The 10,898-nt window shown below is 40.6% G+C and overlaps 1 pseudogene; it reads right to left on the bottom strand.

Annotated features, from left to right (window-relative positions):
- Positions 1-5,822: 5,822 nt before the first annotated feature.
- On the bottom strand, positions 5,823-5,940 carry LOC124556907 (annotated as a pseudogene).
- Between the last annotated feature and the right edge of the window lie 4,958 nt (positions 5,941-10,898).

Below are 10,898 nucleotides of genomic sequence, written 5' to 3'. Positions count from 1 at the left end.
ACATAACTTATATAAAAATTAAGTTGAATGTAATATATACATTTTTCAGGCAGTAAAAAAGAAATTTACTTATCTCATCGTCGTTTTGATTAACTCTAGAGCACACAATTATCACAAGACAAGTTTTGTTTTTATACGTAGATTTACTGTTTTCACCTGCTTGATTTAACGACTAGTTTTTAAGATAAATTTTTACCATTTTAACGATTTCACATTTCTTCCAAAATCAGAACATGACACTTAGGGAGGCTCTTATTGTTCACGTTTGGTTGATTCCTTGTGCTACCCCACAGTTTTGTTTGTTTGCACAAATGGTTCAAATGGCTCTGAGCACTATGGGATTTAACATCGATGGTCATCAGTCCCCTAGAACTTAGAACTACTTAAACCTAACTAACCTAAGGACATCACACAACACCCAGCCATCACGAGGCAGAGAAAATCCCAGACCCCGCCGGGAATCGAACCCGGGAACCCGGGCGTGGGAAGCGAGAACGCTACCGCACGACCACGAGATGCGGGCTTGTTTGCACAAAAATGATTTGTTCGTGTCTTCGGCTCAGTAGGAAAAGTGTAGGGGGCGTCCCACTACATGAAAAATTATAGAATGGCATAGAGTCGTATTTACCTTTTATTAAAAAAATAATGTACAGAAGTACCTTTTAAGAGAAAAACTTTATTATTTTCAACTTAATTATTGTATTGCTGTATTAACTTTAATAAATGCAACCTATAAACATATTATTTTCTAAGCGTGTGCGGCAAATATGACAAGAAAATCACATTTTCTTTTCAACATACATATTCTTCCACGCCCCGCCATGAACCACGGCCTTGGCGTTGGCGGGGAGGCTTGCGTGCCTCATCGATACAGATAGCCGTACCGTAGGTGCAACCACAGCGGAGGGGTATCTGTTGAGAGGCCAGACAAACGTGTGGTTCCTGAAGAGGGGCAGCAGCCTTTTCAGTAGTTGCAGGGGCAACAGTCTGGATGATTGACTGATCTGGCCTTGTAACACTAACCAAAATAGCCTTGCTGTTCTGGTACTGCGAACGGCTGAAAGCAAGGGGAAACTACAGCCGTAATTTTTCCCGAGGGCATGCAGCTTTACTGTATGATTAAATGATGATGGCGTCCTCTTGGGTAAAATATTCCGGAGGTAAAATAGTCCCCCATTCGGATCTCCAGGCGGAGACTACTCAGGAGGACATTGTTATCAGGAGAAAGAAAACTGGCCTTCTACGGATCGGAGCGTGGAGTGTCAGATCCCTTAATCGGGCAGGTAGGTTAGAAAATTTAAAAAGGGAAATGGATAGGTTAAAGTTAGATATAGTGGGAATTAGTGAAGTTCGGTGGCAGGAGGAACAAGACTTTTGGTCAGGTGAATACAGGGTTATAAATACAAAATCAAATAGGGGTAATGCAGGAGTAGGTTTAATAATGAATAAAAAAATAGGAGTACGGATAAACTACTACAAACAGCATAGTGAACGCATTATTGTGGCCAAGATAAACACGAAGCCCACGCCTACTACAGTAGTACAAGTTTATATGCCACCTAGCTCTGCAGATGACGAAGAAATTGATGAAATGTATGAGGAGATAAAAGAAATTACTAAAATAGTGAAGGGAGACGAAAATTTAATAGTTATGGGTGACTGGAATTCACGCGTAGAAAAAGGGAGAGAAGGAAACAAAGTAGGTGAATATGGATTGGGGCTAAGAAATGAAAGAGGAAGCCGTATGGTAGAATTTTGCGCAGAGCATAACTTAATCATAGCTAACACTTGGTTTAAGAATCATGAAAGAAGGTTGTATACATGGAAGAACCCTGGAGATACTAAAAGGTATCAGATAGATTATATAATGGTAAGACAGAGATTTAGGAACCAGGTTTTAAATTGTAAGACATTTCCAGGGGCAGATGTGGACTCTGACCACAATCTATTGGTTATGAACTGTAGATTAAAACTGAAGAAACTGCAAAAAGGTGGCACTTTAAGGAGATGGGACCTGGATAAACTGAAAGAACCAGAGGCTGTACAGCGTTTCAGGGAGAGCATAAGGGAACAATTGACAGGAATGAGGGAAATAAATACAGTACAAGAAGAATGGGTAACTTTGAGGGATAAAATAGTGAACGCAGCAGAGGATCAAATAGGTAAAAAAACGAGGGCTAGTAGAAACCCTTGGGTAACAGAAGAAATATTGAATTTAATTGATGAAAGGAGAAAATATAAAAATGCAGTAAATGAAGCAGGCAAAAAGGAATACAAACGTCTCAAAAATGAGATCGACAGGAAGTGAAAAATGGCTAAGCAGGGATGGCTAGAGGACAAATGTAAGGATGTAGAGGCTTATCTCACTAGGGGTAAGATAGATACTGCCTACAGGAAAATTAAAGAGACCTTTGGAGAAAAGAGAACGACTTGTATGAATATCAAGAGCTCAGATGGAAACCCAGTTCTAAGCAAAGAAGGGAAAGCAGGAAGGTGGAAGGAGTATATGGAAAGTCTATACAAGGGCGATGTACTTGAGGACAATATTATGGAAATGGAAGAGGATGTAGATGAAGATGAAATGGGAGATATGATACTGCGTCAAGAGTTTGACAGAGCACTGAAAGACCTGAGTCGAAACAAGGCCCCCGGAGTAGACAACATTCCATTAGAACTATTGACAGCCCTGGAAGAGCCAGTCCTGACAAAACTCTACCATCTGGTGAGCAAGATGTATGAGACAGGCGAAATACCCTCAGACTTCAAGAAGAGTATAATAATTCCAATCCCAAAGAAAGCAGGTGTTGACAAATATGAAAATTACCGAACTATCAGTTTAATAAGTCACAGCTGCAAAATACTAACACGAATTATTTACAGAGGAATGGAAAAACTGACAGAAGCCAACCTCGGGGAAGATCAGTTTGGATTCCGTAGAAATGTTGGAACACGTGAGGCAATACTGATCCTATAACTTATGTTAGAAGAAAGATTAAGGAAAGGCAAACTTACGTTTCTAGCATTTGTAGACTTAGAGAAAGCTTTTGACAATGTTCATTGGAATACTCTCTTTGAAATTCTGAAGGTGGCAGGGATAAAATACAGGGAGCGAAAGGCTATTTACAATTTGTACAGAAAGCAGATGGCAGTTATAAGAGTCGAGGGGTATGAAAGGGAAGCAGTGGTTGGGAAGGGAGTGAGACAGGGTTGTAGCCTATCCCCGATGTTATTCAATCTGTATATTGAGCAAGCAATAAAGGGAACAAAAGAAAAGTACGGAGTAGGAATTAAAATCCATGGAGAAGAAATAAAAACTTTGAGGTTCGCCGTTGACATTGTAATTCTGTCCGAGACAGCAGAGGACTTGGAAGAGCAGTTGAACGGAATGGACAGTGTCTTGAAAGGAGGGTATAAGATGAACATCAACAAAAGCAAAACTAGGATAATGGAATGTAGTCAAATTAAGTCGGTTGATGCTGAGGGAATTAGATTAGGAAATGAGACACTTAAAGTAGTAAAGGAGTTTTGCTGTTTGGGGAGCAAAATAACTGATGATGGTCGAAGTAGAGAAGATATAAAATGTAGACTGGCAATGGCAAGGAAAGCGTTTCTGAAGAAGAAAAATTTGTTAACATCGAGTGTAGATATAACTGTCAGGAAGTCGTTTCTGAAAGTATTTGTATGGAGTGTAGCCATGTATGGAAGTGAAACGTGGACGATAAATAGTTTAGACAAGAAGAGAATAGAAGCTTTCGAAATGTGGTGCTACAGAAGAGTGCTGAAGATTAGATAGGTAGATCACATAACTAATGAGGAGGTATTGAATAGAATTGGGGAGAAGGGGAGCTTGTGGCACAACTTGACTAGAAGAAGGGATCGGTTGGTAGGACATGTTCTGAGACATCGAGGGATCACCAATTTAGTATTGGAGGGCAGCGTGGAGGGTAAAAATCGTAGAGGGAGACCAAGAGATGAATACACTAAGCAGATTCAGAAGGATGTAGGCTGCAGTAGGTACTGGGAGATGAAGCTAGCACAGGATAGAGTAGCATGGAGAGCTGCATGAAACCAGTCTCGGGACTGAAGACCACAACAACAACATTCTTCCACGAAGTCACACTTTTTTGTCGTGGAACCATATGAGAAGATTCAGGTACAACATGAAGTATATATAGCATCTGTTCTTCTTTTTTTTTGTAAATTATTGATTACTGTGCTACATGAAAATTACTCAGTGGGATAATTTACAACGTATGGTTTAGTAACTGGATGTAGAACGCTGACATCTTCATTTACATGCCACTGTGAAGACTCTGTCTTAATGAACTTGTCACTCAAATCAAATTCTTTAAATATTCTGTTATTTTATTAAAAACGAGCAGTTCCATCATATTTGTCATAATTTTTGGCATTTGATTGACTCCTATACGAATCTCTATGTATTCTCTTTAATCCTTATTTACCTTCGTCAGGTGGTTCTGCTGCACAATTCATTGTAGGTGATGTTTTAATTTTTGATTCAAAAGATTAAGGCGACAGGAACTATATATGATATTTCAGTTTTTGTAAAACCACTTGCAGTATATCACTGTTGACAAGATGATATACGGTATACACATGAAGTTTTGAAAAGTTTTTGAAATTCAAATATGGAGCTTTGTCTTCTGCAGCGGCACAGGGTCATGCTTAGACATACACGGCGGTAAGGAAAAAACTAACGCATCAGACTCCAGTCTGTTCTTATGGCTGGAATTCAACTTCATCAAGAAACATAAATTTTTTCAATACGTGCATCACGGATCACCCTGGACCCCGGATAGATACTCCATGAAATGGTTCTTCGACAAGACAATCCGCATTTAATTAAAAAATTATCAACATTATAATCTCGTATATCTTATTTCTGCAAGATAAATACAAGATATCTTTTTCCAAAACGTTTTCGGTCAAAACACATGTAGCTCTAAAAGGGCTCGTATTTTATGCCGTTGCGTCGGAAACTAACGACATAATAGAAAAGCCAGTTTGAATTACATGGACTACTTTTTCCTGCGCTTTTCCGTAGTAAGTTAAAAGACCGAAATATACATAAATTGTCAGCAGTGATATAGTATTGGATTTTTCTTTTCTTTTATTTTAAAATACATTTGTGAGTAAAACTTATCTTTTAAATGCATTCATACGTAATTTACTGATTAGTTGATTTCTGTATTCGTTTCTCTCTCGTCTGTTAACGCTTGCCTATGCTCGCTCACGATTTCTATTTCTCAAGTAACTGGTAATTGATTCCATGCATGTACCTCGGTGGAGGGGATGGGGGATAGGGGCTTTTCAACAGCCTACTGATCAGATACTGGCTACCTTTTTTCGTTTGTAAAGATCCTTAAAGCACTGATATGTGGTATGTCGTCAATATTTAGAAAAGAAAGTCTTGTGTGTTTTCACTTGTTAAGTGTAGACACTCTCCCACAACATTTGTGCAGTTTCCGTCGTTGGTAAAACAAGCCTAATTTTAGTATGCAGTTTCTCAACTGCTGTGTCGAAAATCGTTAATTTTCCAAATAAATCTTCACTTCCCACACAGTAAGTCACTTTGATGCGTAGTTAATTTACACGCCCACTCACTCCGTCGTCAGGCCACAAGTGGCCTACCGGGACCATCCGACCGCCGTGTCATCCTCAGTGGAGGATGCAGATAGGAGGGGTGTGGGGTCAGCACACCACTCTCCCGGTGGTTATGATGGTATTCTTGACCGAAGCCGCTACTAATCGGTCAAGTAGCTCCTCAATTGGCATCACGAGGCTGAGTGCACCCCGAAAAATGGTAACAGCGCATGGCGGCCTGGATGGTCACCCATCCAAGAGCCGACCACGCCCAACAGCGCTTAACTTCGGTGATCTCACGGGAACCGGTGTATCCACTGCGGCAAGGCCGTTGCCAATTTACACACCAGCAAATTTTAAAAGAAAAATGAATGTTCGTTTGACAGATTGTACACTTAGGTGGCAAAAGTCATGGGATGGCGATATCGACATATACAGATTGCGCTAGTACCTCGAACACGAGGTATAAAAGGGAAATGCTTTGGCACATATGTCATTTGTACTCAGGAGATCATGCGGGAAGGTTTCCGACGTGATTATGGCCACACAACGGGAATTAACAGATTTTGAACGCGTTGGATGTAGGCACATGGTACATTCCATTTCGGAAATCGTTAGGGAATTCAAAGATCTACAGTGTCATGAGTGTGCCGAGCATACCACATTGCAGACATTATCTCTCACCACGGACAACTCAGCGGGCGACGGCCTTCACTTGACGACGGAGAGAAGGGGCGTATGCGTTGAGTTGTCATTATGAACAGACAAGCAAATAATAGCAGAAATCAATGTGGGACGTACGACGAACGCATCCGTTAGGACAGTGCTCCGAAATTCGGCGTTAATGGGCTATGGCAGCAGGCGACCAACGCGAGTGCCTTGGCTAACAGCACGACATCGCCTGCAGCGCCCCTTCTGGCTCGTGACTATATCGGTTGGACCCTAGACTACTGGATAACCATGGCCTTGTCAGAAAAGTCCCGATTTCAGTAGGTAAGAGCTGATGGTAGGATTCGAGCGACTGTGCAAGCTGGTGGTGGCTTCATAATGGCATTGGCTATGTTTACATGGAATGGACTGAGTCCACTGGCCCAACTGAACCGATTATTGTCTGAAAATGGTTATGTTCGGTCACTTAGAGATCATTTGCAGCCATTCATGGACTTCACGCTCCCAAACAACGATGGAACTTTTATAGATGACAACTTGCCATAACTGTTCGCGACTGGTCTGAAGAACTTTCTGGACAATTCGAGCGAATGATTCGGCTACCCAGATCGCCCGACGTGAATTCCATCGAACATTTATGGGACACAATGAGGCGGTCAGTTCGTGCATGAAACCCGGCACCGGCAACACTTTCGCAGTGATGGATGGCTTTAGAGGCAGCATGGCTCAGTATTTCTGCAGCGGACTTCCAACGATTTGCTGAGTCCATGCAACATCGAGTTACTGCACCACGCCGGGCATAATGAGGAGCGGCACGACATTAGGAAATTTCCCATAACTTTTGTCACCTCAGTGTAGTTTACTTTCAGTAATTTCATGCTAGCAGTGTCCACATAAACATATATTAATTTCTGTAAACCAATTGAAAAACAGGACTTGTTCTTGCTACCACTACAAGCTTCCCTCGAAAATGGATGACGATAGAATTGGTTTGCACTGGGTCACAAACATGTTCCGTAGGCTGTATGTACGTTCAGCCTGTTATGAGCTCTTTCTTCCTGGCTTACCTTCACTGTCCCAGCACCAGACCTGACTAATTTGACGCATTCTGAGAACAAATACAGCTAAGGAAACTATCTACATACGGTATTCAAATGGTTCAAATGGCTCTGAGCACTATGGGACTTAACATCTGAGGTCATCAGTCCCCTAGAACTTAGAACTACTTAATCCTAACTAACCTAAGGACATCAAACACATCCATGCCCGGGGCAGGATTCGAACCTGCGACCGTAGCTGTTGCGCGATTCCAGACTGAAGCGCCTAGAACCGCTCAGCCACACCGGTCGGCCTACATACGGTATGCAATGAATTTCTCATGCAGAAGTAATACTTGAGTGTATTTGATATTTTTTCGCCAATGTTGTCTGAAATCTGTATAGCACACAATTGTATCTAAAAGGAACGGTGAGATAATAAAACTGAGTGCTTCCCAAACAGGAACGCTCACCAGTGAACCAGTTCTCACAGATGAACGAGTTAGCCCAACTGTAACACCTATTCATGATTTAAGTCGCTCTGTAAATCAGGAAAATTTAGCGCCTATAAAATGCATGTTGTGTGACAGTCCAATTGGAACGCTTTCTTTCTCAGCATAGTTGCCCATATATTGCTTAATATTTCAAATCCGTTAGCATCGATTAAGTTACTTCTGTCAATAAACGAAGAAATTTCATTTTTTTACGGATTGAGGTGGAACTGGGGAAACATTAACACAATCATACCTATCTTCTGAACTGACGAAATCATGCTGGGAAAAAGAAGCGAAAGTACAATGGCTTTCTGTATTTCTAACATTTCTTCACTTTAAGGTCTTCGTTGGGTGATTCCAGTTTTACTAAAAAATGACTATGACCAGTATGGGACTTAACATCTGTGGTCATCAATCCCCTAGAACTTAGAACTACTTAAACCTAACTAACCTAAGGACATCACACACATCCATGCTCGAGGCAGGATTCGAACCTGCGACTGTAGCGGTCACGCGGTTCCAGACTGAAGCGGCTAGAACCGCACGACCACACCGGCCGGCTCCAATTTTACTATTTTACTTTGAAAAAATGATTAATTTGATGCTTGCGATGGTCTTTTCTGAGCTGTTGGCTCCACGATAGTTCCTAAAAAGAGGCAATAAACGTGTGAAATGTTCGTTGTTATAATACTGTGGCATTGTGAGCTTAAAATAATCATAAATGCGGTGTGTTATACTGAATGAATGGAAGCAGTCTAAGTAAGGTGATTTTTCTAGAATATGTATTTTCTAACGTGTTAACTGAAAAGTAAGGAAAGACGTAGAATGAAACGTATAAAAATTCCACAAACTACTTTGGCACTGCACCGGACGATCTGAAAAAATTACATAAGGGCAATTTTTTATTCATTACTACAAAGATTACTATGGCAGTCAGTAGATTATTTTTTTCATTGATGGATTAGCTCCATCGTATGCACTGAAGAGTGTGATTGGGGTGTGACGAGCTATGTTTCTATGCCTTAACACTTCTAGTTTGAAGTTTCTGGGGTTTAAATGAAAAAGTGTGATTGCTGTACCACTGTTCACACGTTAACTCGCCGTTTTTTATTTAAAATCGAAAAGGTTCTCTATCTAAGTGAAAGTACTGGACATGTAACATACCATTCCGTTTTCTTTCACACTCACGTGCAAGCAATTGATGCGCATCGTACGTAAATGTTTGGGTGACGTAAACTTGTACGCCAAGAACCACTGGATTCACGTAATGTGACCATTCTTTATTCCTTGTTCAACTTTTATGAGGCAATGCCCCCAAGTACTACTCAGAATTCGTCGACAGAATTCGGAAGTATGACATATAAATGCCAGAGTTAGTCTATAATCTTTTCTTGTTGTAAGCTCTTACTTGTTTGTTTTTATAATATTCGCTGCTGCAAGAAAGACACTCTGCACATAGCCCGTGAAATTTCTTACTAAAAAAATTAGTTTCGTCACAAATGTTAGATTTGCGCTTCACTAGTTTTTGTAGTGTCTTGAGTAAAGAGTACTGTCGTTGGTGAAATACATGCAATACGACTTGGTAATAACAAGGCGGTATACAATATAGCATCAAAGTCCTGTAGAATCGTTTCTTGACGTAATGATTGTCGAATGATCAGGATAAGATACAAATTGTTTTCATTCCACTGACATCGACAATCATAGCACAAGCAAATTAGTTCATTTGCGAGTAGGCTAAGAGCAGACTCGGAGGAAACTGTATCAATCCACTAAATTCTCCGCTGACAACTCAAAGCCAAAGATATCTCACAATTATGGTGTGGAGCGTAAAGTTCCATATTTGGCACTAAAGTACTTTTTCAGTGCGATTGAAGAGAGCTATGCAGTCTTTGTAGTGAAATCGTATATTTTTGCTTAGTTCTACCATAGTACAAGTTCAAAAATGGTTCAAAATGGCTCTGAGCACTATGGGACTTAATTGCTGAGGTCATCAGTCCCCTAGAACTTAGAACTCCTTAAACCTAACTAACCTAAGGACATCACACACATCCATGCCCGAGGCAGGATTTGAACCTGCCACCGTAGCGGTCGCGCGGTTCTAGACTGTAGCGCCTAGAAGCGCTCGGCCACCCCGCCGGCATAGTACAAGTGTCCAAGCATAAATCTTAATCATATGTGCAATCAAAGAATAACATAGAGGTAAATGTTGTAACATATAACATACGTTGGCAAACATAAAAGTTACAGAATGAGTCATTAGTGATTAGTCATAATTTTACACATCCTAATGCTAAGAAAACGACATACTTCCATATGCAAGCACAATAAAAAATATCAGTAAGTTCATTCCTTCTCAGTAAAAAAACATAATCTCAGTAATAAGCATTGACATATAATGCCATTACCCACAAAAACCATGTGACAAATCTCAGTCACAAAAGGATGTAACTGTCCTATACAGTAATAAATTAATGTTTTTTCTCGTTAAAACTATCTTACAAACTGTGGAACACATCACCATATTTGAATCTAAGCAATCTTACTTTTTGGAGAGTTTTACGAGCTGGGAAGGAAAGTGAATGAAAAAGGAGAAAAAGGATCCATTTTGGTGTGGACAGCATCCTAGTTGTTTCTGTTGAAAGAAATATATTATAATGGAGTCAGTCGTCAGACTGTCAAACATAAGTAAAATTTGTGGCCACGAGGATATCTGATCTACTGTCTAATCTATTAATGTACTGACTAAGAAATCTTATGTAAGAAGTACCTTCTTAAAGTACTCGCAGTGGTTAGCACACTGGACTCGCATTCGGGAGGACGACGGTTCAATCCCGTCTCCGGCCATCCTGATTTAGGTTTTCCGTGATTTCCCTAAATCGCTTCAGGCAAATGCCGGGATGGTTCCTTTGAAAGGGCACGGCCGATTTCCTTCCCCATCCTTCCCTCACCCGAGCTTGCGCTCCGTCTCTAATGACCTCGTTGTCGACGGGACGTTAAACACTAATATCCTCCTCCTCCTTATTAAAGTACTACAAATATATGTCAGGTAGGTGGTAAACAATAAAGAGTTGGTGTACAAAGATTACTACTA

This window comes from Schistocerca americana, chromosome X (assembly GCF_021461395.2).
Source record: "Schistocerca americana isolate TAMUIC-IGC-003095 chromosome X, iqSchAmer2.1, whole genome shotgun sequence".
In the NCBI taxonomy this organism is placed as follows: domain Eukaryota; kingdom Metazoa; phylum Arthropoda; class Insecta; order Orthoptera; family Acrididae; genus Schistocerca; species Schistocerca americana.
Note: the sequence above shows the minus strand (reverse complement) of the source record. Positions and strands in the feature narration are given on the sequence as shown.